This window comes from Zingiber officinale, chromosome 2A (assembly GCF_018446385.1).
Source record: "Zingiber officinale cultivar Zhangliang chromosome 2A, Zo_v1.1, whole genome shotgun sequence".
Lineage (NCBI taxonomy): Eukaryota > Viridiplantae > Streptophyta > Magnoliopsida > Zingiberales > Zingiberaceae > Zingiber > Zingiber officinale.
This window is the reverse complement of record NC_055988.1, coordinates 121,930,039-121,954,007: the sequence shown is the minus strand read 5'-3', so window position 1 is coordinate 121,954,007 and position 23,969 is coordinate 121,930,039. Positions and strand designations below refer to the sequence as shown.

The following is a 23,969-nucleotide window of genomic DNA, read 5'->3' as shown; positions in this document are numbered from 1 at the left end:
GGGATGCGGCCAACCTTCCAGACATGTCATTCCGACAGATTCGTCTTCTCAGATTTCCGACAGAATCAACAACTATTTTTAACTATAGATGTTTTTGATCAAACACAATAATTTTAAAATATTGTGTAAAAAAATAAAGATAAAGACTTTTTATCTATCATCATCTAATACCAAATTGTGTACAAACACAATTTATTGTGTACAAACACAATGCATTTTTTTTATCAAGTTATAATAATGATTTTTAAACTGTTATAAAAGCTAATTAAAGACAACGATTTTAAATGATTGTTAAATCAACATCTAATACCAAATTATCAAGAAAGACAACGATATTTAATTATTGTCAAAAATATCTAAAGACAACGATTTATAGCCGTTGTCTTTGATATTAAAAGACAACAGTTTAAAATCATTGCAGAACTGTTATCAAAAACAACGGTTTAAAATCGTTGTCATTTAGCACACTCTTAACAACACTGTCAATTACAACAATTTTAAAATAGCTATGATAACAAATTTTATCTATTGTCTTTTGATATTTTTGTTATAGTTTCATATCCTCAATCATAGATACAATACACCATATTGAGAGAACTTTTTTTTTCAAACCAACAACATAAATTTATATTTTAATATGTCATACTCAATATCATTTCATAGAAAAAGTTATCACATAAAATCTCATCAATAATTTTATTACCAATATATATTAAATAATAATGTTTTTAAATGCAAGTATAAGATAATTTTATAATATATCAAATAATAATTTACCATAAACAAACTAGTAACTATAATATTTCAATAACAATACTAATTTAATAAAAAATAATTATTATATTAACATCAATTTACAAATGTTATACTATAAAATAGTAACAATAGTTTTATTAAGGTTTAGAACAATAACACATATTACAACAACACCTAAGAAGAGCACAATAATTTGAAAAAATAATAATTAACTATGTACATTAATAATAATTATGTAAACAACAATAACAATAAATATTATAAATATTTCTATTCAAATGAACAACAAATTAGTTATGCTTGTGATTTTATTAATTAGGAAAAGCAAAATTTTCCGTATATCAAATAAAAAGAGTTCTATAGTATTTTTAAGTATCCTAGATAATTTTCTAGTTAACTGATCCTCCTTGGTATGACTTTTAGTGTATTGTAAGATTTCTATTAATTCATAAGAAAAAGGAATAGAGCATAATCAGACTTTGTTTTAGATGAATAATTTTTAGGGGTCAAAACACACATTATCTTAAAAAAAATTACTTTCAATACGGTTGTATATCAGCTATAAAATAATCTCTACAATAGCAGTTATCTGCAATTATTTTTAAAATAATGTCGATAAAATTTAAAGGTCAGCTATAATTATATACCAATTATTTAGCTAACTTAATTAATTAGTTATTTTTAAAATAATGTTGACAAATTTAAAATTTTAATTAAGTTAATAAAAAATATTTTAATATAATAATATTTGTTATGTATAATAATTTTAATTAAAATAAAATAATTATTATTATTTACATTACTTATTCGTTATAACAATTAGTAAATAACTACCATAATAAAACAGAAATAAAAAAAAGGATAATAGAGTTTTTTTAATTTTTTTTTTTTGAAAAAGAGATATTATTTTAATAATTTACATAATGAAAGGAGTTTTAGTACTTTAGTTCATCCTTTCTTTATTTTATAACTAGCAACTACAAAGACAAAGACAGAGCCACCCGTTTACTTCTTCTTCTCCCTCCTCTCATCTTCCCCTTCCTTCCTTCTACTTTCTTCCTCCTCCTTACTCCTTACTCCTCTCTTCTTCCTCTTCCTCCCTCCTCCTCTCCTTTTCTTCTTCTTCTTCCTCCTTTCTCCTCTCTTCTTTCTCCTCCTCTTCCTCTCTGCTTCTCGCTTCTTCCTCTTCCCTCTTCTTTGCTTCCTCCCGTCTTCTCTCCTTTTCTTCTTCCTCCTCCTTTCTCCTCTCTTCTTCCTCTTCCTCCCTTCTTCTTTCTTCTTCCTCTTCCCTCTTCTTTGCTTCCTCCTCCTCCTCCTCTCTTCTTCGAGCAGCCTCCTTCTTCCTCGCTTCCTCCTCTTCCCTCCTCTTCGCTTCCTCCTCTCTTTCCCTCTCCGCCTCTTCTCTCTTCTTCGCCTCCTCTTCCTCCTTTCTTTCCCTCTTCGCCTCTTCTCTCTTCCTCGCCTCCACTTCCTCCCTTTCCATCTCCGCCGCCATCTCCTCCGCGCACGACGTGCACGGGAGCACGACCGCCTCGCCCTGAGCGGCCAACAAACCCTCGGCCACGCTCGAATTCACGTTGAACGCCGCCGCCAACACGTCGGCGTCGATTACCTGCAGCACCGATCTCTTGCCCGCCAGGAACTGCGGGTGGTTGTTCTTCGTCGCGCTGCTGAATCCCACGAACGCTAAGGTCTCGTCGTTGAACGAGATCTGCGACATCGGGTGGAATCGCGGCACCACGAACACACTCCCTTCTTCCACCTTAAACTTCGCCCTCTGGCATTTGGCGGCGGCGGCGGCGGCGCCCTTAATCTTCTTCCCAGATGCATCGCTAGGGCACACCAGTTGCACCATGCCTTTCCCTCGTATCACGATGGCGATCTCCGACGCCCTAGGGTTCCAGTGCGGTCCCATCATCGAGCCCTTCAAAATGTCACCAGCAAATCAACACAAGTCGAGATTTTTCCAAGTTTGACAAGCAAATAATCCCTTACCCTCGTCAAATTGACCATGAATGGGGCTAAATGGGAACCCTTGAGAGCTTTGAGGTCCTTGTGTGTCAACGCGATGCTCCATCCATTTGCGTTTTTCACATCCGGTTTAGCCTTGAAGAAATTGAATGCCTTGCTTTCGCTCTTCTTCTTCTTCTTATTCTTCTTCTTGTTCACCAAATCAGATGTTCCTCTGACGCCAAAAAGAGTTTCGATGATTTCTTCCTTCCAATTCGGCTCCTCCATCTTATTCGATGGGGAAAAGGGCACGATCGGAGAAGTTGCCGGAGCAGATTTGATGCCTCGAATTGTTTCCGCCGAAACCTTGCACATCCATCACAGAAATTGATCATTCAGATGTCAAATTCAGATATGCCTGGTGACATATTCAAATTAAGATACCCCAAAAGCCATCTGGAGAATGTTGTCATCGAATCCTAGAACTAAGTCGCTGATATTCGAGTAAACTCCTGCAGAAAGCCCCTGCAACCAAGAAGCAATCAGTGCTGCCAACTATCCAAAGTGATCGATCTCTGAACTTACCAAGGGACTGTAACGATCAACCTCTTCAGTGCCAAAGATTGCATGAATTCTGAGGCGCTCTCTCGCTGGATCAGGGTGGCTTTTCACATAGAAGGTCGTACCTTGCTCGAGCCTGTAAACGTCACCGCGAACGACGTCAATCTCTTCTTCACTGCCCTCGCCGATGAATGTCACCGTTCCTCTACCTGCACACGCAAGCTTCATGTACCGCGCGTATGTGCAAAGATAGACTAAAGGAACGAAGGGACTGATAAATACCAGTGTGGACATAGAGGACCATGTCCGCGTGGAGGAGCACAGGGAGGAAGACCGAGCCAGGCTCCATGGTGATGAACTGAAGGTGGTGGGCATTCCTGTAACCGTCATGCACGTCGACGGCCGTGATCATCCCCGACTCCGTCAGCGCCAGTGTTCTCCTGCTCTCTTTGGTCACGAGCGGAGTAAATTGCTGCGCATGATGAATGTCGTCTCCATTTGTAGCCGTCGCGAGGGCACACAGAAGGGCGGCCAGTCCGACCACAACCAGAGCTTTCAAAGTCACCAGCATATCCCTGCCGTTCTCTGTGATATGTGGAGGGGTTGGAAGAACATAGAGGCATAAGAATGATGGTGGATGAGAAGAAGGAAACCTGGGACATGCGTGGGTCTCGTGAGGCGGCGAAGCGCATGGACGCCACGTCGCGAGCGGCGAGTCCAGGCCTGGTCGGGTGAACGACGCTTGTGGGACGGTGAGCGTGGCTGGTCGGAGGCGACTCTGTCGTCGAGTTATTGATTGGGCCGATGCGGTGGGGCCCATTTTTCTCATGTCTATAATGCGGTAAGCCCATGGGCTATATAATAGAAATTGGTTTAAAATAGTTACATTCGGGCCGGTAAATCACTGAACACATAGTCTAAGTTATCACATAGTTAATTTCAGGGATTACAAAATCACGTGTTCAATTTCGATTTTGTCTCTACCCATTCGCTCGTGCCTATCGCAATAATTGTTTGTTACAAGTATATCAATTGGTTTGGGATACTATATACACTGATCATTTGTGCTGAATAGAATTAAAAAAATTTAATTTGTATTAATACGACGTATGAAAATAATATATGAGGGTATTATATAATAATATATGAGGGTATAATATAATGAAGAGAATTAGATAAGTACATTAAGTCTAATCCATATTATTCCGAGCTTTTTTAGTCTATCAATTAATTTTGATCAAAATCAACGGGCGGATCTAAATAACTTGGAATAACATGAAACTATGTCTTATGTGTTTGTATAATTTTCTTGATTATATTTATATTTATAATATTATTTCAATATGTGAGCATTAATTTTTCGAACCTAAATCAGATTTTTTTTTTAATCGATTGTTATGAATTTTTTTAAACTTGAATTGAATTTTTTAATCGATGGTTGTAGTATATTAATTCATTTAAATATATTTGTGCTTAAAAAATTATCGCTCTTAATATGACGTATGAAAATGATATTTGAACGTATGAACATAATTCGGAGAATTAAACGAATATATAGGATCTGATTCTATGTCATTCTGAGCATTCCAAGTCCATTAGTTGATTTTCTTCGTCGAAATGAATTAATGAATATACAGAACTTAAATGATATAAAATTATGTCATATGTGTTCGTCTAGTTCTTCTGATTATATTCATATTCTCAAATATCAATTTCATATATCATATTAGGAGTAATAATTTTTTAAATATAAATTATATTTTTTAATCGATAGCTATAGTTAGAGTCGTCAATTTAGGTTGCGCTCATCGGATTGACATGTCCTGCTAAATAATTTAAATGGATTGAGTTAGAATTTTATCAACTTAAGTCCGTCATGTGCCGATCCGCCTAGGCTTGTGACTCACGTGAATCAATCCATGATGGGCTTGGATTGATCCGCAGGTTGAGAAATATATATAAGTAAGGTATTATGTCAATTTATTATCTTTATTTGTTATAATTTTAAAATAAAAATAATAATTTGATATAAATACTCTTTTGTATATATTTATACTTTAAAATATCTTTTTTCTGAATACATTTAATTGATGTAAATTTTTCGAAGTAAAATATTAGAAATATAAAATTATGTGTGTGTATTTTTTTTATTTTTGACGGAGCTTCCGGATTGATCTGTCTAACCTACAACTCATCTTGAATCGAGTTGAATTGAGAATCTCTTAAATCGTCAAGATGATGGGTCAGTCTAACCCATTCTATCTTGCTTGTCAAATGATTGACTCATTATAGATCAATCCCTCTCACCACGGATTGATCTTGCTCATCTAATTGATCCATTTGACAATTCTAGTTATAATAGTGTGAACATTTTAACAATTTATTCGGATGGGTACGCATGAATACGGAGAAGTAAAAGTGGGGATATGCCATCCAGTAATTTTAAAATTTATGATTTGGATATTCTATAATTTTGACAGGTTCATTAATTTGCAGTAGTAGCGTTAAACTAATAAATATTTAAAACTCATTTATTAATTAAATATAATTCATATGTTTATTCTAATAGATTAGCGGCAAAAAATAGAAAGACACACTTTATTTTTATCAAGAAGGGGTCCAGTTTTTAAAATATATTAAATATTTTTTTTCTGGTTTATTTTTAAAATAATCTTGTTTTAATATTTTTATGGCAATTTCTAATTTGGTTAAAATTACAACTTAAAGTAAAATTGCTCATACTTCATTAAAATTATTACATAGTATCAAATTATTTTTTTTTTAACTTAATTAACATTACTTTGATTTGATTAAAATTCTTCAACTTCATCAAATTTATTTTAATATTATTATAATAGTTTTGTCAGTAATTATTATATATAATAAGAGTTTTTTTTAAAGTTATTATAATGCATAATAATTTTGATCGAAATTATTATAAATAATTGGTTAAATTGGTGTATAGTATAGAAGTTGGGTAAAAATTAAAAGAGTATTTTTTTTTAATTAGAATTGTCAAAACGGAAATTTTCATTTTTTTTATTTTTGAAAATACAATGATATTTATAATTTATAAATACTTTTAATGACTACTATAATGATATATTTTTTTAATTTTCCCATATGCACTTCGGCACCCACGCAGGACGCACGTGGGACGCCAAACCACTACTACAATATATAAAATTTTTAATTTTCACCAATATTAATAATACTATATTATATCGATTCATACATATGACAATGTAATATAAAAAATACTTCATTTTTTTAATTAGTATTGTTTAATATTATATTGTAGTATATATGAATATTAATTATTACAACATATTCCATATCAATATTATATTATAGTGATTATAAAATAATACCAGATACAATTGTATACTGCATTACATAGTATAAAAAATAAAAGTATTTTTTAAATAAATAAACTAAAGTCAAATGAAATATTATTTTAATAATAAATAAAAATATATTCTTTTAACATTTCAAATAAAAGAGATGATTTTATAGTTGATAGTGATATAAATGGGTCGAGTCGAGACGAGTCGAGTCGAGACGAGTCGAGTCGAGCTGAGTTTTAGGGTGATCCGGCGATAAGAGGAGGGCCCCCTCGCTGAGGGAAGTCAACGTCACGTGGAAGTCAAAGGGCCGAACAGCCGACCGGAGAAGAGGGGATCGGTCGGCCGATCGGAGAAGAGGAGACCGGTCGGCCGAGCGAGGTCCCAGCGGAGTCAAAGGCACCCGGCGGGGAGTTAGGGTTCCGACGCTCGTCGAACAGGATTGTAAGGCCGAGCGGATGGCATGCTCAGCCGAAGACATAAGGTAGCATACTGCTAACAGTCTCCACAAAGCACATCACCGAGTATCTCCCAAGTAGACCACTATATGTGTCCAGCCGGACGTAAGGCAGATGCTGGCCGGCCAGACGCCCGGCCGGGAGCAAGGGGAAAAGGACAAGGGACATCTTTTTCTGACAGCGGGCATGTTCTACGTTTAGGCCATACTCCAAATCTTACGACAGGGGGTTCCGCTGTCCCATCGAAGACGTGCTTGGACTGTAGCAGTATGGGGTCAGGTAAGCTCACTGACAGGCCGTTACTGGGGTATGGGCTGAGGACACGTGTACACCTCGGTATGTGTACACTCGCTTCTCCACAGCCCTATATAAAGGGTCCTCATCCTTCGCCGGAGGTACACGTTCTACGATTCTTTGAGCCACTTTCTCGTTGTTGAGCTTTGCCTGACTTGAGCGTCGGAGGGTCGTCGCCGGGAACCCCTTCCCGGCCCGACTTCTATGCAGGTTCACCGGAGGTCCGAGCGGATAGTCGGGAGATCTACGTCAGCCGCTTTGAGAGCGCCACGTGCCCAGCGTCCGTTGATTCAGCTTTCGGACAGGATCAATTTGGCGCCGTCTGTGGGAACGCTCCTGCATCCGATCGGAAGCAATGGACGAAGCTGGACGACAGCACTCGGTGATGCTCTCCACAGAGGAGCTCGATGCTTTGATCAAGACAAGAGCCAACAAGCTTATGGAACAAAGACAAAAGTCACAAGCCGAGCGGGCGGAGCAGCAAGCGACATCAGCATCAGGCGGCCGAGCGGAAGCACCGCAAGCCACAGTTGCATTCCATCGGGCCCTATTCCGCACTCCTCCTGAAGCCGCAGCAACAAATCGCGATCGAGGATCCTCTTCAGATGAAGTGCCCAAACGAGATAGCAAGAAAGGGAAAGCCCCCCGAGCGGACGCCTCGCCCGAACGGATCAACCGTCAATTCTCAGAGGCTATTTTACGAGACCCTCTGCCAAAGCACTATGTGCCTCCGGCGATCGGTGAATACAACGGAACCACCGATTCGGATGATCATTTGGGTAAGTTCGACAACACAGCTACTCTTCATCAGTACACAGATGGAGTGAAGTGTCAAGTTTTTCTTACCACCCTCTCGGGATCGGCCCAACGGTGGTTTCGGAGATTGCCGGACGGATCTATCTCAAGTTTCAAAGACTTCCGAACGGCCTTCCTCCACCACTTCGCAAGCAGTCGACGCTATCAAAAAACTAGTGTTAGTCTGTTTGCTATCAAACAGGAAGCCCGCGAATCACTCCGAGCCTACATCCAGCGGTTCAACAGAGTGACCATGGATATTCCAACGGCCACCTCGGAGACCATGATGAATGCCTTCACTCAAGGCCTCGTGGATGGGGATTTCTTCCGATCACTCATTCGGAAGCCGCCCCGAGACTACGACCACATGCTACACCGGGCCAACGAATACATCAACGTAGAGGAAGTCCAAGCGGCCCGGAAAAAAGAAATTTCAACCGAGCGGGCTCCTCCTGCCGAGCGGAAGCCGCACGCTGCTCATCAGCCACCCAGAGGACCGAGGGCCGAAGCAATCCGCTCCCCCCATGCTAGGTCCCACGTGCAAGAGGTAGCTGCCGCGCGGCCCAAGCCAAAGAAGAAATGGACCCCAATGTTCTGCTCCTTCCACCGGACGAACACACATAACACCAGGGATTGCCGGAGTCTTCCTCTAATCGCCCATCCCGTTCCCAGAAGTGGCGGTCGTCGATCGCCATCAGCCGACAAGCGACAGAGGCCTCGTGAAGCCGATCGGACGGTAGCCGACAGGCGACAACAACAGACTCCCGAGCGGCATCGCTCTCCGAGGCGGGAGAATCTCCGGATGTCTAGGGAACGGCCCCGACCGTCCGCTCGGGAAGAAGAAAATAGAAGTAATACTTCCCGAGGCGAGATCAACATTATTGCTGGCGGGCCGACCGGAGGCGACTCTAACCGAGCAAGGAAGGAGAGTGTCCGGCAGCTCCAGATCCATGCGGTCGGCTGCAGCCAAGAACGGGCAAGCGGACCCGAAATCAGTTTCGGGCCCAGGGACTTGGAAGGAGTTGAAGTCCCCCACGACGACGCTCTTCTCATCAAAGCGGTAATAGTCAATTACACAATACATCGCGTTTTTATTGACACAGGAAGCTCGGTCAACATCATGTTCAAAAAGGCCTTCGATCAACTACAAATTGACCGAGCAGAGCTGCTGCCCATGACAACCCCACTTTACTGGTTTACGGGCAATGAAGTTCAGCCGGTCGGACAAATCCGGCTGGCCATATCGCTGGGAGAGGAGCCGCTCAGAAGGACACGTACTGCAAACTTCGTCATAGTGGACTCTCCGTCGGCGTACAATGTCATATTGGGACGACCGGCTCTCAGTGAATTCCGAGCGGCCGTCTCCACCTTCCACCAGAAGATCAAGTTCGCCGTCGAGGACAAAGTGGGAGAAGTGTGGGGAGATCAACTAGCAGCTCGGCAATGTTACGTGGAGATGGTCCAAGCAGAAGCCAATTCCGCTCGGAAGACGCCACGAATCGAGGTGAACGCTATAACTGAAAAGCCTCCCTCTTTGGTTTATGAAGAAAAAGAGGAAGTGCAGATTCACCCGACCCGATCGGAAGCCACGACATTCATTGCATCCGATCTGGAGAACAACCAGACAGAGGAGGTGATCAAATGCCTCCAGAGAAACCGTGATGTCTTCGTCTGGTCGACGCATGAGCTGCCCTGAATTTCACCGAGTATAGCGCAGCATGAGCTCCACGTCCGACCGGACTCTCGGCTGGTGAAGCAGAGAAAGAGGGACTTCAGCGCCGAACAGAATGCAATCATCCGGTCGAAAGTCGAGAAACTCTTGGAGGTCGGCCACATACGCGAGGTCCAGTTCCCTAGCTGGCTGGCGAACGTGGTACTAGTCTCCAAACCAGGCAATAAATGGAGAGTGAGCATCGATTTCCGGGACCTTAACAAGGCGTGCCCAAAAGATTTTTATCCTCTGCCCCGGATCGATCAGCTGGTGGATTCTACGGCCGGCTGCGAGTTAATATGCATGCTCGACGCTTATCAGGGATATCATCAAGTGCCGCTCACCCGGGAAGATCAAGAAAAAGTTAGCTTCGTCACAGCCAACGGCACCTATTGCTATAATGTGATGTCGTTCGGACTGAAGAATGCGGGAGCCACTTATCGGCGCTTGATGAACAAAGTGTTCAAGGAGCAGATCGGGCGAAACCTCGAAGTATATGTGGATGACATTCTTATCAAATCCGTCCGAGCGGCCGACCTGTTTAAAGATATGGAGGAAACTTTCCGAACGTTGCGGAAATATGGCGTTAAGTTAAACCCTCAGAAGTGCCTGTTCGGAGCAAAAGGAGGGCGTTTCTTGGGTTACATAGTGACCGAGCGGGGCATCGAAGCAAATCCCAGCAAAGTGAAAGCCTTACAAGATATGCCGCCTCCAAGAAATCTGAGGGAAGTGCAGCGCTTGACCGGTCGGATAACTACCCTGTCCAGATTCATCTCCAAGACTGCCGATCGGAGCCTGCCTTTTTTCAAAATCTTGCGCAAAGCCACCAAGTTTCACTGGGATGAAGAATGCGATCGGGCGTTCAAAGATCTGAAGACATATTTGAATTCTCTTCCGGTACTAGCCAAGCCAGCTGCGGGTGAGCCACTTTGTATCTACTTATCCTCAACCGAGCAAGCCGTCGGCTCGGCACTAGTAAGGGCGAGCGAAGAAGAGCCTGTACATTTTCTGAGCCATATTTTAAAAGATGCTGAATCTCGCTACACTGGGCTCGAGAAACTGGCTTTCGCTTTGGTCCTCGCCGCTCGGCGCCTCCGTCCCTATTTCTTGGCTCATACTATCATCGTCCGGACGAACAGCCCGTTGGGAAGAGTGATGTTGAATCCAGAAGCGTCCGGGCGGCTCATCAAATGGACAACGGAGTTGAGCGAATTTGATATTCAATACCAGCCCCGTTCGGCGATAAAGGCGCAGTCCTTGGCAGATTTCGTCACCAAAGTACAAAGGCCAGAACCCGAAGCCATGTGGAAAATATTCATGGACGGATCATCCACTCGGCTCGGAAGCGGGATTGGCGTATTATTACTCTCTCCTCAAGAAGAAAAGATGCATTTGTCCGTCCGGCTAGATTATCGAGCTACAAATAACGAAGCGGAGTATGAGGCTCTTATAGCCGGCTTACAGGCCGCCCGGCATATAGGGGCCGAACGGGTGACACTACATTCAGACTCCCAATTGTTGGTGCAACCTTAGGTCAATGTTGAACTGGGTGACCCGACTCGAGTTGACCTGACTCGAGGTATATTTTGATGTTTGACAAGAATAGAGAAGTTATATTTTGATGTATGACAAGAATAAGAACTTGGGGGATTGTGGGTGCAACCTTTGGTCAAGGTTGACCTGGTTGACCCGACTTGAGTTGACCTGATTCGGGAAAAGTCCAAGTATGGAGACTTGGCACAGAAAGGTCCAAGCAGGGAGCTTGGCACGGGAAAAGTCCAAGTATGGAGACTTGGCACGGAAAAGTCCAAGTATGGAGACTTGGCACGGAAAAGTCCAAGCAGGGAGCTTGGCACGGGAAAAGTCCAAGTATGGAGACTTGGCACGGGAAAAGTCCAAGCAGGGAGCTGGGCACGGGGAAAAGTCCAAGTATGGAAGCTTGGCATGGGAGGTCGGAGAGGCTCTGTGAGCTGCTCTCCTGACTAGGCCGAGAGGGCCTGTGAGCTCGCTCTCGGACCGGATGGAGTCGAGAGGGCTCGGTAGCTTGTTCTCCTGGACTAGGTCCGAGAGGGCCTGTAGCTCATTCTCCGGATTGGATGGAGCCTGAGAGGGCTCGAGCTCGCCTCCTGACTAGGCCCTGAGAGGGCTCGGAGCTCGCCTCGGACCGAACGTGGAAGTCTGAGAGGGCTCGTAGCCTGCCTCCTGACTAGGCCGGAGAGGGCCCAGAGCTCGCTCTCCGGATCGATGAAGTCGGAGAGGGCTCGTAGCTCGCTCTCCTGACCAGGTCGAGAGGGCTCAGAGCTCGCTCTCGACCGGACGTGGAAGTCGGAGAGGGCCTGTAGCTCGTTCTCCGGACTAGGTCGAGAGGGCTCGGTAGCTCTCTGGACCGGACGTGGAAGTCGGAGAGGACTCGGTAGCTCGTTCTCTAGATCGTGAAGGCTTTAGGTTTAAGGTTGGAAATGATCGGTCTCACGACCGATCCAGGATACTATTGGTATCCGGATCGGTCACGACCGATCCAAAGGATACATCGATTCTCATCGGTCATCTCGACGGCCCGTGACCGATCAAGAACCAAAAAGATTGGGAGAAGGAATAGGGGGGATCGGCCTGGATCGATCCGCCGATCGACGATGATCCAGAAGGCGTCGATGGCTCTGCAGACCTATCTGAGAGTGATCGGTTGGGACCTCCGCGTGCTAGGCCGACCTGATCGGTCCCCGACCGATCAGATTACTCGACCGATGGGTGGAGCGATCGGTCCGTAGACCTATCAGTGTCTGATTCTTCTTTTTCTGTTATTTCATATAAATCAAGAGGTGGAGGTGGAGGGCCTCTAGAGATTCTGGTGAACTTCTTCTTGCTCCTGCGATCTGAGCTTTGCTGAGCTCTCCATTGCTGAAGCTTCGTGTGAGCTTCCCTCGGCTGGGTTTTCAACTGATCAGTTGCTGCTATGGTTGGCATCCGTGAAGTTGCTGCTTCATCAACAGTCGACGAGAAGGCAAGTAAACTAGTGTTTTTACATTCATATTGTTCTTGGCTTCTTGCTGTATTTCTTGTACTCTGATCTTGTTGTTGCAAGAGAAATTGTGGCGAGGTTTCTCCACCCAGAAGGAGTTTTCATTAGCCGATTTTCCGGGGTCTCATCCACCGACGGATTGATAGGATTTGTCCACCTTACGGACACGCCAAGGAGTAGGAGTATCATCTCCGAACCTCGTTATATCGTCGCGTTTGAGGTTTGATATTCTCCCGTTTCGTTTCTATCTTTTATTTCCGCTGCGCTAACTCAAATTGTAGGAAGAAACGAGAATTTGGGGTCGGCTATTCATATCCCCCCTCTCTAGCCGCATCCGAAGATCCTAACACCAATTGGCCGCTCAACAACTCTCAGGCTCTTTTGAAATCAACAACGCTCGGCTCAAGCTTTACGCTCAAGCCTTCGAGAAACTCAAGGCCGACTTCAGAGAGGTTATTATCCAGAAGATACCCCGAGCGGAGAACTAGGCGGCCGATGAGTTAGCCAAACTCGCAAGCTCAATAACGCCGGTCGCCATCCAGTAGCCAGTTGAACAAGTATCCTTGGTGGCGCACGTTGACCAGATGAAGGGCCTCTCGTTCCCAAGCGACTGGCGGACACCCATCATAGAGTTTCTCCGCTCGGGTGCTACACCGTCCGATCGGGAAGCAGCCCAGCAATTAAGAAGGAGAGGCGGTCGGTTCACGCTTATTGGAGACCAGCTCTACAAGAAGGCTTTCTCCCGCCCACTGTTGAAATGCGTAAGCTCGGAAGACGCGGCGTACATCTGTTAGAATGTATACTAAAAGCCTAGCTTTTGGTATAAAACATTTATCTAGAAATAAGAATCACATTGGTCAAATGTCTACATTTGTGATAAATGTAGTTATTCAATTAATTTATATTGTAGATAACATGGTGTGTGGTGTCACACACAGAAGATCATGTTATCAGTACCTTATAAATTATAAACAGTAGCTCACGACCATGATGGAAAGGAACAAACCATTGGAAGGTCGTAGTGTAATTAGGTTTTAGTTTATCTTAACTATATAATTACACTAGTACACTAAGAGTGTATTGAGTAGAACCATTAGAGGTCGTTTCTTTTATACTGACTTTATAAAGGAACAAAGACCTCAGTTATTATGGAAGTGTGTGCTCTTAATCCTAATATAATAACAAGCACATATATTTGATATTTATTTCTTTAATTTATCAATGGGTGAGATTTAGTTCGATGAATCAATAAGCCCGATAAGTTGGGAAATGATATCACTTATAGTGTGTGTTGTTGATTATAGAAGGAAACTGTATCCTAGTAATCTAGGTTGAGAATGTCCCCAAGAGGAGCTAATAACGATTGTCATGTTAAACCCTGCAGGTGGACTTAGTCCGACATGACGATGAAGTTGAGTGGTACTACTCTTGGAGCTAGATATTAATTAAGTGAGTTGTCAGTAACTTACTTAATTAGTGGGCATTTGTTATCTTACACACAGGGAGACTAACACACTCATGATAAGAAGGAGCCCAAAATATAATTTGGGATTGGTGCGGTAGTTCAATAATAGTTCTCTAGTGGAATGAGTTATTATTGATAAAATTAAGTTGTGTGTTCGGGGCGAGCACGGGATGCTTAATTTTATCGGGAGACCAAAACCAATTCCTCCTCTCGGTCCCTATCGTAGCCTCTAGTATATAGAGATTTATACCCACCGCATACCCACCTTCTTACCCATCCAATGGGGTCGGCCAAGCTAGCTTGGAACCCAAGCTAGGGTCGGCCAAGACCAAGTGGATGAGCCATGTAGGTGGCCGACCAAAGCTTGGGTCCCAAGCTTAGGTGGCCGGCCACTAGAATATTAAAAATGATTTTTATTAAAATTATTTCTTATGTGGATATCATGATTTTAAAAGAGAGTTTAAAAAATTAAAAATTTCCTTTTATAACTTTCTACAAAAGATTAAGAGAAGAGATTAATCTCTTTCCTTATTTGTAGTTTAAAAGGATGGTTTTAATTTTTGGTAAAAACTTTCCTTATTTGTAAATCATCTACATGTTTAAAAGAGAGTTTAAAATTTGAAATCTTTCTTTATTTGTTGATTAAAGGAGGATTTTAAATTTTAAGAAAACTTTCCTTTTTAATCATGTTCATGATTTAAAAGAGAGTTTAAAATTAAATATTTTCTTTTATAAGTTTCTACAAAAGATTAAGAAAAGATTTGATATCTTTCCTTATTTGTAGATCAAAAGAGATTTTAATTTATAGAGATAACTTTTTTTTATCCACATGTTTAAAAGAAAGATTTTAATTTATTAAATTTCCTTTTTATAAACCAATCATGAAGGGCTAAAAATTATTGGACAAATTTTTTATAAATTTCCGGAAGCAAATAAGGAAGTTTTAATTTTTGTTTAAAATTTTATTTGCTTGGAGAATTTATGTGGTGGCCGGTCATTACAAATTGAAAAGAGAAAATTATTTTAATTAAATAAATTTTCCTTTTCAATGGCAAAAGAATTAAGGAAGTTTTTATTAAATTTTTCTTATTTGCCAAAACCAAGGATTATAAAAAAGGGGGTAGAGGAGGCTTCAAGGCGAAGGACTCTATTCTATTTTTCTCCCTCTTTTCCTTGGTGTGGTGGCCGGCCCTTCTCTTTCTCTTCTCTCCTCTTGTTGTGGCCGAAATCTATCATCTCTTGGAGCTTGGAGGATGTGGCCGGATCAAGGAAGGAGAAGAAGGAGAGAAAGCATGCATCCCTTGGAGCTTGGTTGGTGGAAAATTCTTCATCCTTTGAAAGTTCTTGTGCTTGGCCGAAACTTGAAGGAAGAAGGAAGAAGGTGCCTAGGTGGTTCTCATCTCGGAAGATCGTTGCCCACACAACATCCGAGGTTAGAAGAGGAATACGGTAGAAGATCAAGAGGTTTTTTTTAAAAGGTATAACTAGTAATTTTTCTTTCCGCATCATACTAGTTATTTTTGGAAATAATACTAAATACAAGAGGCATACGATTCTAGTGTTTCGAATTTGTTTTCGATATAGTGTTCTTTTGTTTTTCTTTTCCTTGTGATTTGATTGTTCTTTTCGGTTAACCTAAAGTTATTTTAGGAAATTAAATATTAGCTTTCCATAAAAGGTTTTGTCTAGTCGGTGGTGGTTGCTCCCATATCCAAGAAGGTCATGTGCCTCGCCACGTCAGTGCTGGGAACCAATTATGAAAATTAATATTTAATGGAATCAATAACTTAAGGTGATTTTGGTCGAACGTGTTAAGTTCCGCAGGAGATCCAAGTCAAAACCTAAAAGAACAAATAGATTAAGTTTTGGATCAAACGTGTTAAGTTCCGCAGGCGATCCAAAATTTAATTTAAAAGAACACATGGTAGCTAGGAAAAGGTTCAGACCTTTGTACAAAATTTTTGTACAGTGGAACCTCTAGGTTTTCCGAGTAGCAACCAACAATTGGTATCAGAGCTAGGGTTTTGCCTCTGTGTATTTGGTATTAGTTTAATTATGCACATGTCATACATAATTTAGGCAGGATAATAGTAGGATGTGCTAACTTTGTGGATGCAGGATCCAACTATTATGGCTTATAGTTATTATGTGTGTGATTGGACCCTTGGACATGTCAAGGGCATTTATTGTGTGTGCATGATTGTATTATAAAATACAGCAGGAGCTGTATTTAGTTTTAGTAGGATTTTATTTTTTGATTTAGTTTACATGTACATTCCTTCGAGGAATATAGGATCGAAAAATGTAAAATTCTATTTATGTCGTGGATCGAATCTTGCAAGGCGTGGAACTTTTTTGAGGACCAGAGGCGCAGCGGAACAAGGAGCAAGATGGATGCGACAACTAGACCCGGTGGCGGTGGCCAAAGATGGCAGCAGCTAGGGTTGGCGACGCACGGAGGACAGCAATAGATAAAAGCCATAATAGTTGAAAATTAGTTTTTCTATTTATTGCTTTTTATGCTGTGTTGTGTGTGCTTGTTAGTATGCATGTTAGGTAGACTAGCATAGTCAAAATTCCTCACTTTAAATAACTAAGTGGGAGAGAGATTTATTTTAAATAAATTCCACGGTCTCCATTACAAGTTTATAAGTGATGTAACAAGTTTGCGCGTTGGCTCTGAGTGCCTTCCTCCATATCGGATGAGCTTGTTTGTAGATCATTAGATTAAACTTCCATTTTGGATGACTATAGGAAGTTAATTAAGAGTGTGTGATCTTCCCCATCGGAAGGGGCATAATCTTATTAATGGACTTAGTGTCAAGTAATGGTATACACTTAGGCACGTCTAATTGTATCCTCCCCATCGGAGTCACTGCTATTATTTGTGTGACCGAAGAAAACCAACTATTAATTTATCAAATAAATAGGTTGACAAGATAATAAAATTAAAAACCCCTCTTACAAATGTTTGATTTTGTATACATCCACACTATCGTGGCATACAAAATTCACGGTGTTTGAGGTAATTTTATTTGTCATAAAGATTTATTGACAAGATAATTAATGGGTAAACCCCTCCTCTTACAAATGTTTAATTTTGTATACGTCCACACTATCGTGACATGCAAAATTCACGGTGTTTGAGGTGTTGGTGAATTTAAATAATATTGTTTGAGGAATCAATGTTATTTTAAATTCAAAAGTTTTGACCAAATATTTAATCAAAGACAGATCAATTATTAATTTTATTTGTCATAAAGTAAAGTTGACGAAATAATAAAATTAATGGATAAAATCTCCTCTTTGATCTTGTATACATCCACACTATCGTGGCATATAAAATTCATGGGGATTTTAAGGAATTGATCTTGACCAAATATTTTTGTGATTGTCAATTCCCTAGTTGTTATACTATACAAACGACTTAGTAGTCCCAATAGTAATGATTGGAAATAGGACTTGGACATTAAGGTAGACTGTCTTCTTAGAACTAAGAACAATTTAGGTGTATTTAATTCATTAGTTGGAACTTGTCTAGTGGTGTTATCTACCAGAACCTGGATTATAGATACAGATACCATTAATCATGTCTGCAATTCATTGCAGGGTTCCAGGAAACCCGACAACTAAATGAAAATAAAAAACACCATCCACATGAGCACTACTGCAAAAGTAGCAGCTGTTGCAGTGGGAGAGATTTATTCTCTAATAGAAATAAAATTTGGATTATTAGAAATTGTCTTTACATACTAAGTTTAGAAAGAACCTGATTTCAGTTTCTAAACTATTATAGAATAGATATTGTGTCTATTTTGATAACAAAGTTATTATCAAGAAAAATAGAGAAGTTATCTATTCTGGTATGTTGGTTGACAATTTATAATCCAATAACTCCCACGATGCAACAAATGGAAATTAGTAACACATCTTCTAACTTTAAGAGAAAGCAACCTTTGGAAATGAACCATTTATATCTTTGGCATGTAAGGCTAAGTTATATTAACTTAAGTAGGATTCATTGGTAGCTGATGAACTTTTGGGTTCATTAGTAGTGGAAATCTTTCCAACCTGCCATTTTTACTTGGAAGGAAAAATAACCAAGAAGCTTTTAAGTCAAAGGGGTATGGAGCCAAAGATATGTTGGAATTGGTTCATTCTGATTTGTGTGATCCTATGACTATCCAGGCAAGAGGTAGTATCGAATAGTCAAGATACAAATACATTTACTTGATGTGCCGCAAGTCTAAGTGCTTTCAAAGAGTACGAGGCTGATGTGGAGAAACGTCAAAGTAAAAGCATCAAGTCACTATGGTAAAATCATAATGGCAAGTACCTCTTGAGAGATTTTAGGAGTCACTTATCAGAAGTTGGGATTCAATCCTAACTAACTGCACCTGGTACACCCCAACAGAATGGTGTAGTAGAAAGAAGGTATATGACTCTTATGGAATAATTAGATAGATGATGAGTTATTCAGAAAATTACCAAATTTGTTTTAAGGATATACTCTGAAAACGAAAGTGAACATAGTACCTTCCAAGTCAGAACTCTCTACTCATATAGAATTGCTGAATAGGTGTAAACCTATTTCGAAGCATATTCGGATTCAGGTAGTCCAGCATATATACAGAAGAGAGACAATAATAAGTTGGACAGGAATTCACTTGTTTGTGGGTTATCCTAGAGAAATGAAAGTAGGTTTATAGTCTTAAAAATCAGAAGGTCATTGTTAGCATCAATGACCAATTTTTAGAAAAGGACTATGTAATAAACCATATGCCCATAAGAAAATTTGTTCTTAAGGAAATAATAAAAGGCATGCCTAATCTAGTACCAACTGTACAAGATGAGATACCACAAGGAAACTGCAACACGTATCACAAATGATACACAATTGCAGAAAGTGCCTTGTCGCAGTGGGAGGGTTGTTAGGCAACCTAAAAGGATTCATGTTTTGGGAGAGTTTTTGGACTCGATCCCTGGAGGACATGAACCTGATCTCCGGACATATGACGAAGCACTCCAAGATAAAGATGCAACATCTTGGCAAAGAGTAATGAATAACAGAATTAGAATATATGTATTCTAATAAAATCTGGAAGCTTGTAGAAACACCAAATGGTGTAAAAGCCTTTAGGTGTAAAAAGGTCTATAATAGGAAAAGAGGAATAGACAGGAAAGTAGAAACTTTCAAAGCAAGGCTTGATGAAAAAGGAAACTTTTTCACTGGTAGCCATGATTAATTCTATCTGGATTCTTTTATCTATTTGGCAAGTAAGACAGCATTCTTTAATGGAAGTCTTGAAGAAATCATCCATATAAAGCAACCAGAATGATTCATTGCAAAGGACTAAGAGCATCTTGTGTGCAAGCTCAATCAGTCTATGGACTGAGGCAAAGCTTCAAGGTCTTGGAACATCCGGTTTATCAAAGTAATCCAAACCTATGGATTTATTTAGTAACCGGATAAGTCTTGTGTATACAAAAGGTGTGATGAAAACGTGGTGGTATTTCTTGTACTATACGTAGATAACATTTTTGGTAGTTGGAAACAATATTAAAATGTTGTCGGAAGTAAGGGTATGGTTGTCCAAATAATTCGATATAAAGGACTTGGGAGAATGTATATATTTTTGAGATCAAAGAAATAAGGGATCGCAAGAAAAAAATATATATTACTTATCCCAAGCTTAATACATCGGAAAAATCCTTGCTCGTTTTTAGCATGCAAAACTCTTAGAAAGGTTTCTTACCTTTTAAGCATGGAGTGACTTTATCTAAAGAGATGCCTACGATGACATCAAAGGAGATTGAGGACATGTAGGCAGTTCTTTATGCTTCGGCAGTTAGACAACCTAATGTATGCTATGCACGAGATCAGAAATCTGTTTTGCCAAGGGCATAGTTAGCAGATATCAAAGTAACCCTAGACAAGGACATTTGACTGCAGTAAAGCATATATTAAAAGTACCTTAGAGGCACTAGAGATTATATGCTAGCTTACAAGGCAATTAATTTGGTTCCTGTAGGTTGCACGGATTTTGACTTCCAATCGGATAGGGACAATAATAAGTCGACCTCGGGGTTTTGTGTTTACTTTAGGAGGAAAAGTCATAACTATGGAAGAGTGATAAGCATAGGTGTTTTTCTGGACTCCACCATAGTCCATAGAAGCTGAGTATATGACAAGCCTCTAAGGTAGCCATAAAAACTGAATGACTTAAATAACCTCAAGATAGACTTAGATATGATTTCTAGTTTGTCCAAAGATTATTACAATTTATTGTAATAATAATGGTGCAGTAGCAAACTTGAAGAAACCATGAGTCTATAAGGCAAGTAAACACAATAGAGCGCAAGTACTACCCAATACGAGAAATTGTATAACGATGAGAAGTTGTTGCCGCCTAGATTGCATCAGATGATAACCTAAGGTCCTTAAGGCAAGAGCTTTTTGAAAGGCATGAGAATCAGATGTATGGCAGCAGATATTGCAGCTTAGTCTTTTAGTACAAGTGGGAGATTGTTAGAATGTATACTAAAAGCCTAGCTTTTAGTATAAAACATTTATCTAGAAATAAGAATCACATTGGTCAAATGTCTACATTTGTGATAAATGTAGTTATTCAATTAATTTATATTGTAGATAACATGGTGTGTGGTGTCACACACAGAAGATCATGTTATCAGTACCTTATAAATTATAAACAGTAGCTCACGACCATGATGGAAAGGAACAAACCATTGGAAGGTCGTAGTGTAATTAGGTTTTAGTTTATCTTAACTATATAATTACACTAGTACACTAAGAGTGTATTGAGTAGAACCATTAGAGGTCGTTTCTTTTATACTGACTTTATAAAGGAACAAAGACCTCAGTTATTATGGAAGTGTGTGCTCTTAATCCTAATATAATAACAAGCACATATATTTGATATTTATTTCTTTAATTTATCAATGGGTGAGATTTAGTTCGATGAATCAATAAGCCCGATAAGTTGGGAAATGATATCACTTATAGTGTGTGTTGTTGATTATAGAAGGAAACTGTATCCTAGTAATCTAGGTTGAGAATGTCACCAAGAGGAGCTCATAAGGATTATCATGTTAAACCCTGCAGGTGGACTTAGTCCGACATGATGATGAAGTTGAGTGGTACTACTCTTGGAGCTAGATATTAATTAAGTGAGTTGTTAGTAACTTACTTAATTAGTGGACATTTGTTATCTTAAACACAGGGAGACTAACACACTCATGATAAGAAGGAGCCCAAAATGTAATTTGGGATTGGTGCGGTAGTTCAATAATAGTTCTCTTTTGGAATGAATTATTATTGATAAAATTAAGTTGTGTGTTCGGGGTGAGCACGGATGCTTAATTTTATCGGAGACCAAAACCAATTCCTCCTCTGGTCCCTATCGTAGCCTCCGTATATAGAGATTTATACCCACCGTGATACCACCTTCTTACCCATCCAATGGGGCCGCCAAGCTAGCTTGGAACCCAAGCTAGGGACGGCCAAGATGAGGTGGTCGGCCAAAGCTTGGTCCCAAGCTTAGGTGGCCACTAGAATATTAAAATGATTTTTATTAAAATTATTTTATGTGGATATCATGATTTTAAAGAGAGTTTAAAAATTAAAATTTTTTATAACTTTCTACAAAGATTAAGAGAAGAGATTAATCTCTTTCCTTATTTGTAGTTTAAAAGGATGGGTTTAATTCTTGGTAAAAACTTTCCTTATTTGTAAATCATCTACATGTTTAAAAGAGAGTTTAAAATTTGAAATCTTTCTTTATTTGTTGATTAAAGGAGGATTTTAAATTTTAAGAAAACTTTCCTTTTTAATCATGTTCATGATTTAAAAGAGAGTTTAAAATTAAATATTTTCTTTTATAAGTTTCTACAAGAGATTAAGAAAAGATTTGATATCTTTCCTTATTTGTAGATTAAAAGAGATTTTAATTTATAGAGATAACTTTCTTTTTATCCACATGTTTAAAAGAAAGATTTTAATTTATTAAATTTCTTTTTTATAAACCAATCATGAAGGGATAAAATTATTAGAGAAATTTTTATAAATTTCCGGAAGCAAATAAGGAAGTTTTAATTGGTGTTTAAAATTTTATTTGCTTGGAGATTTTATTTGTTGTGGCCGGCCATTGTACGTAATTTGAAAGAGAAAATTATTTTAATTAAATAAAATTTTCTTTTCAATGGCAAAAGAATTAAGGAAGTTTTTATTAAATTTTCCTTATTTGCCAAGACCAAGGATTATAAAAGGCGAAGGACTCTATTCTATTTTTCTCCCTCTTTTCCTTGGTGTGGTGGCCGACCCTTCTCTTTCTCTTCTCTCTTCTTGTTGTGGCCGAAATCTATCATCTCTTGGAGCTTGGAGGATGTGGTCGGATCAAGGAAGGAGAAGAAGGAGAGAAAGCATGCATCCCTTGGAGCTTGGTTGGTGGAAAATTCTTCATCCTTTGAAAGTTCTTGTGCTTGGCCGAAACTTGAAGGAAGAAGGAAGAAGGTGCCTAGGTGGTTCTCATCTCGGAAGATCGTTGCCCACACAACGTCCGAGGTTAGAAGAGGAATACAGTAGAAGATCAAGAGGTTTTTGTCTTCAAAAGAAAGGTATAACTAGTAATTTTTTTCCGCATCATATTAGTTTTATTTCTTTGGAAAAATACTAAATACAAGAGGCATACGATTCTAGTGTTTCGAATTTGTTTTCGATATAGTGTTCTTTTGTTTTTCTTTTCCTTGTGATTTGATTGTTCTTTTCGGTTAACCTAAAGTTATTTTAGGAAATTAAATATTAGCTTTCCATAAAAGGTTTTGTCTAGTCGGTGGTGGTTGCCCCCATATCCAAGAAGGCCATGTGCCTCGACACGTCAGTACTGGGAACCAATTATAGAAATTAATATTTAATGGAATTAATAACTTAAGGTGATTTGGGTCGAACGTGTTAAGTTCCGCAGGAGACCCAAGTCAAAACCTAAAAGAACGAATAGATTAAGTTTTGGATCAAACGTGTTAAGTTCCGTAGGCGATCCAAAATTTAATTTAAAAGAACACATGGTAGCTAGGAAAAGGTTCAGACCTTTGTACAAAATTTTTGTACAGTGGAACCTCTAGGTTTTCCGAGTAGCAACCAACAACATCCTCCAAGAGGTGCATCAAGGATTGTGCGGAGGGCATCCGGGCGGACGATCGTTGGCCAAAAAGGTCTTGCTGGCCGGGTACTTCTGGCCAACCCTACAAGCAGACGTCGCTCAGATCGTGGCGACATGCCTATCTTGCCAAAGGTATCATAATTTCTCTCACCGACCGGCGGAAGAAATGAAGGCAGCTACTGTATCCTGTCCGTTCGACCAATGGGGAATGGATATTGTAGGTCTGTTTCCTATGGCGACCGGACAGCGGAAATTTTTACTGGTGGCGGTTGATTATTTTTCCAAGTGGGTGGAGGCCGAGCCGCTAGCCAAGATCACCGAGCAGATGGTCAAGAAGTTCATCTGGCAACACATCATCTGTCGGTTCGGCATCCCTCGTCGACTTGTTTTAGACAACGGGTGGCAATTCACGGGAAAGTTGCTCGAAGATTGGTGCAAAA

At 40.0% G+C, this 23,969-nt stretch overlaps 1 pseudogene; it reads right to left on the bottom strand.

The window, feature by feature from the left end:
• Positions 1 to 1,689: 1,689 nt before the first annotated feature.
• On the bottom strand, positions 1,690 to 4,236 carry LOC122042140 (annotated as a pseudogene).
• Between the last annotated feature and the right edge of the window lie 19,733 nt (positions 4,237 to 23,969).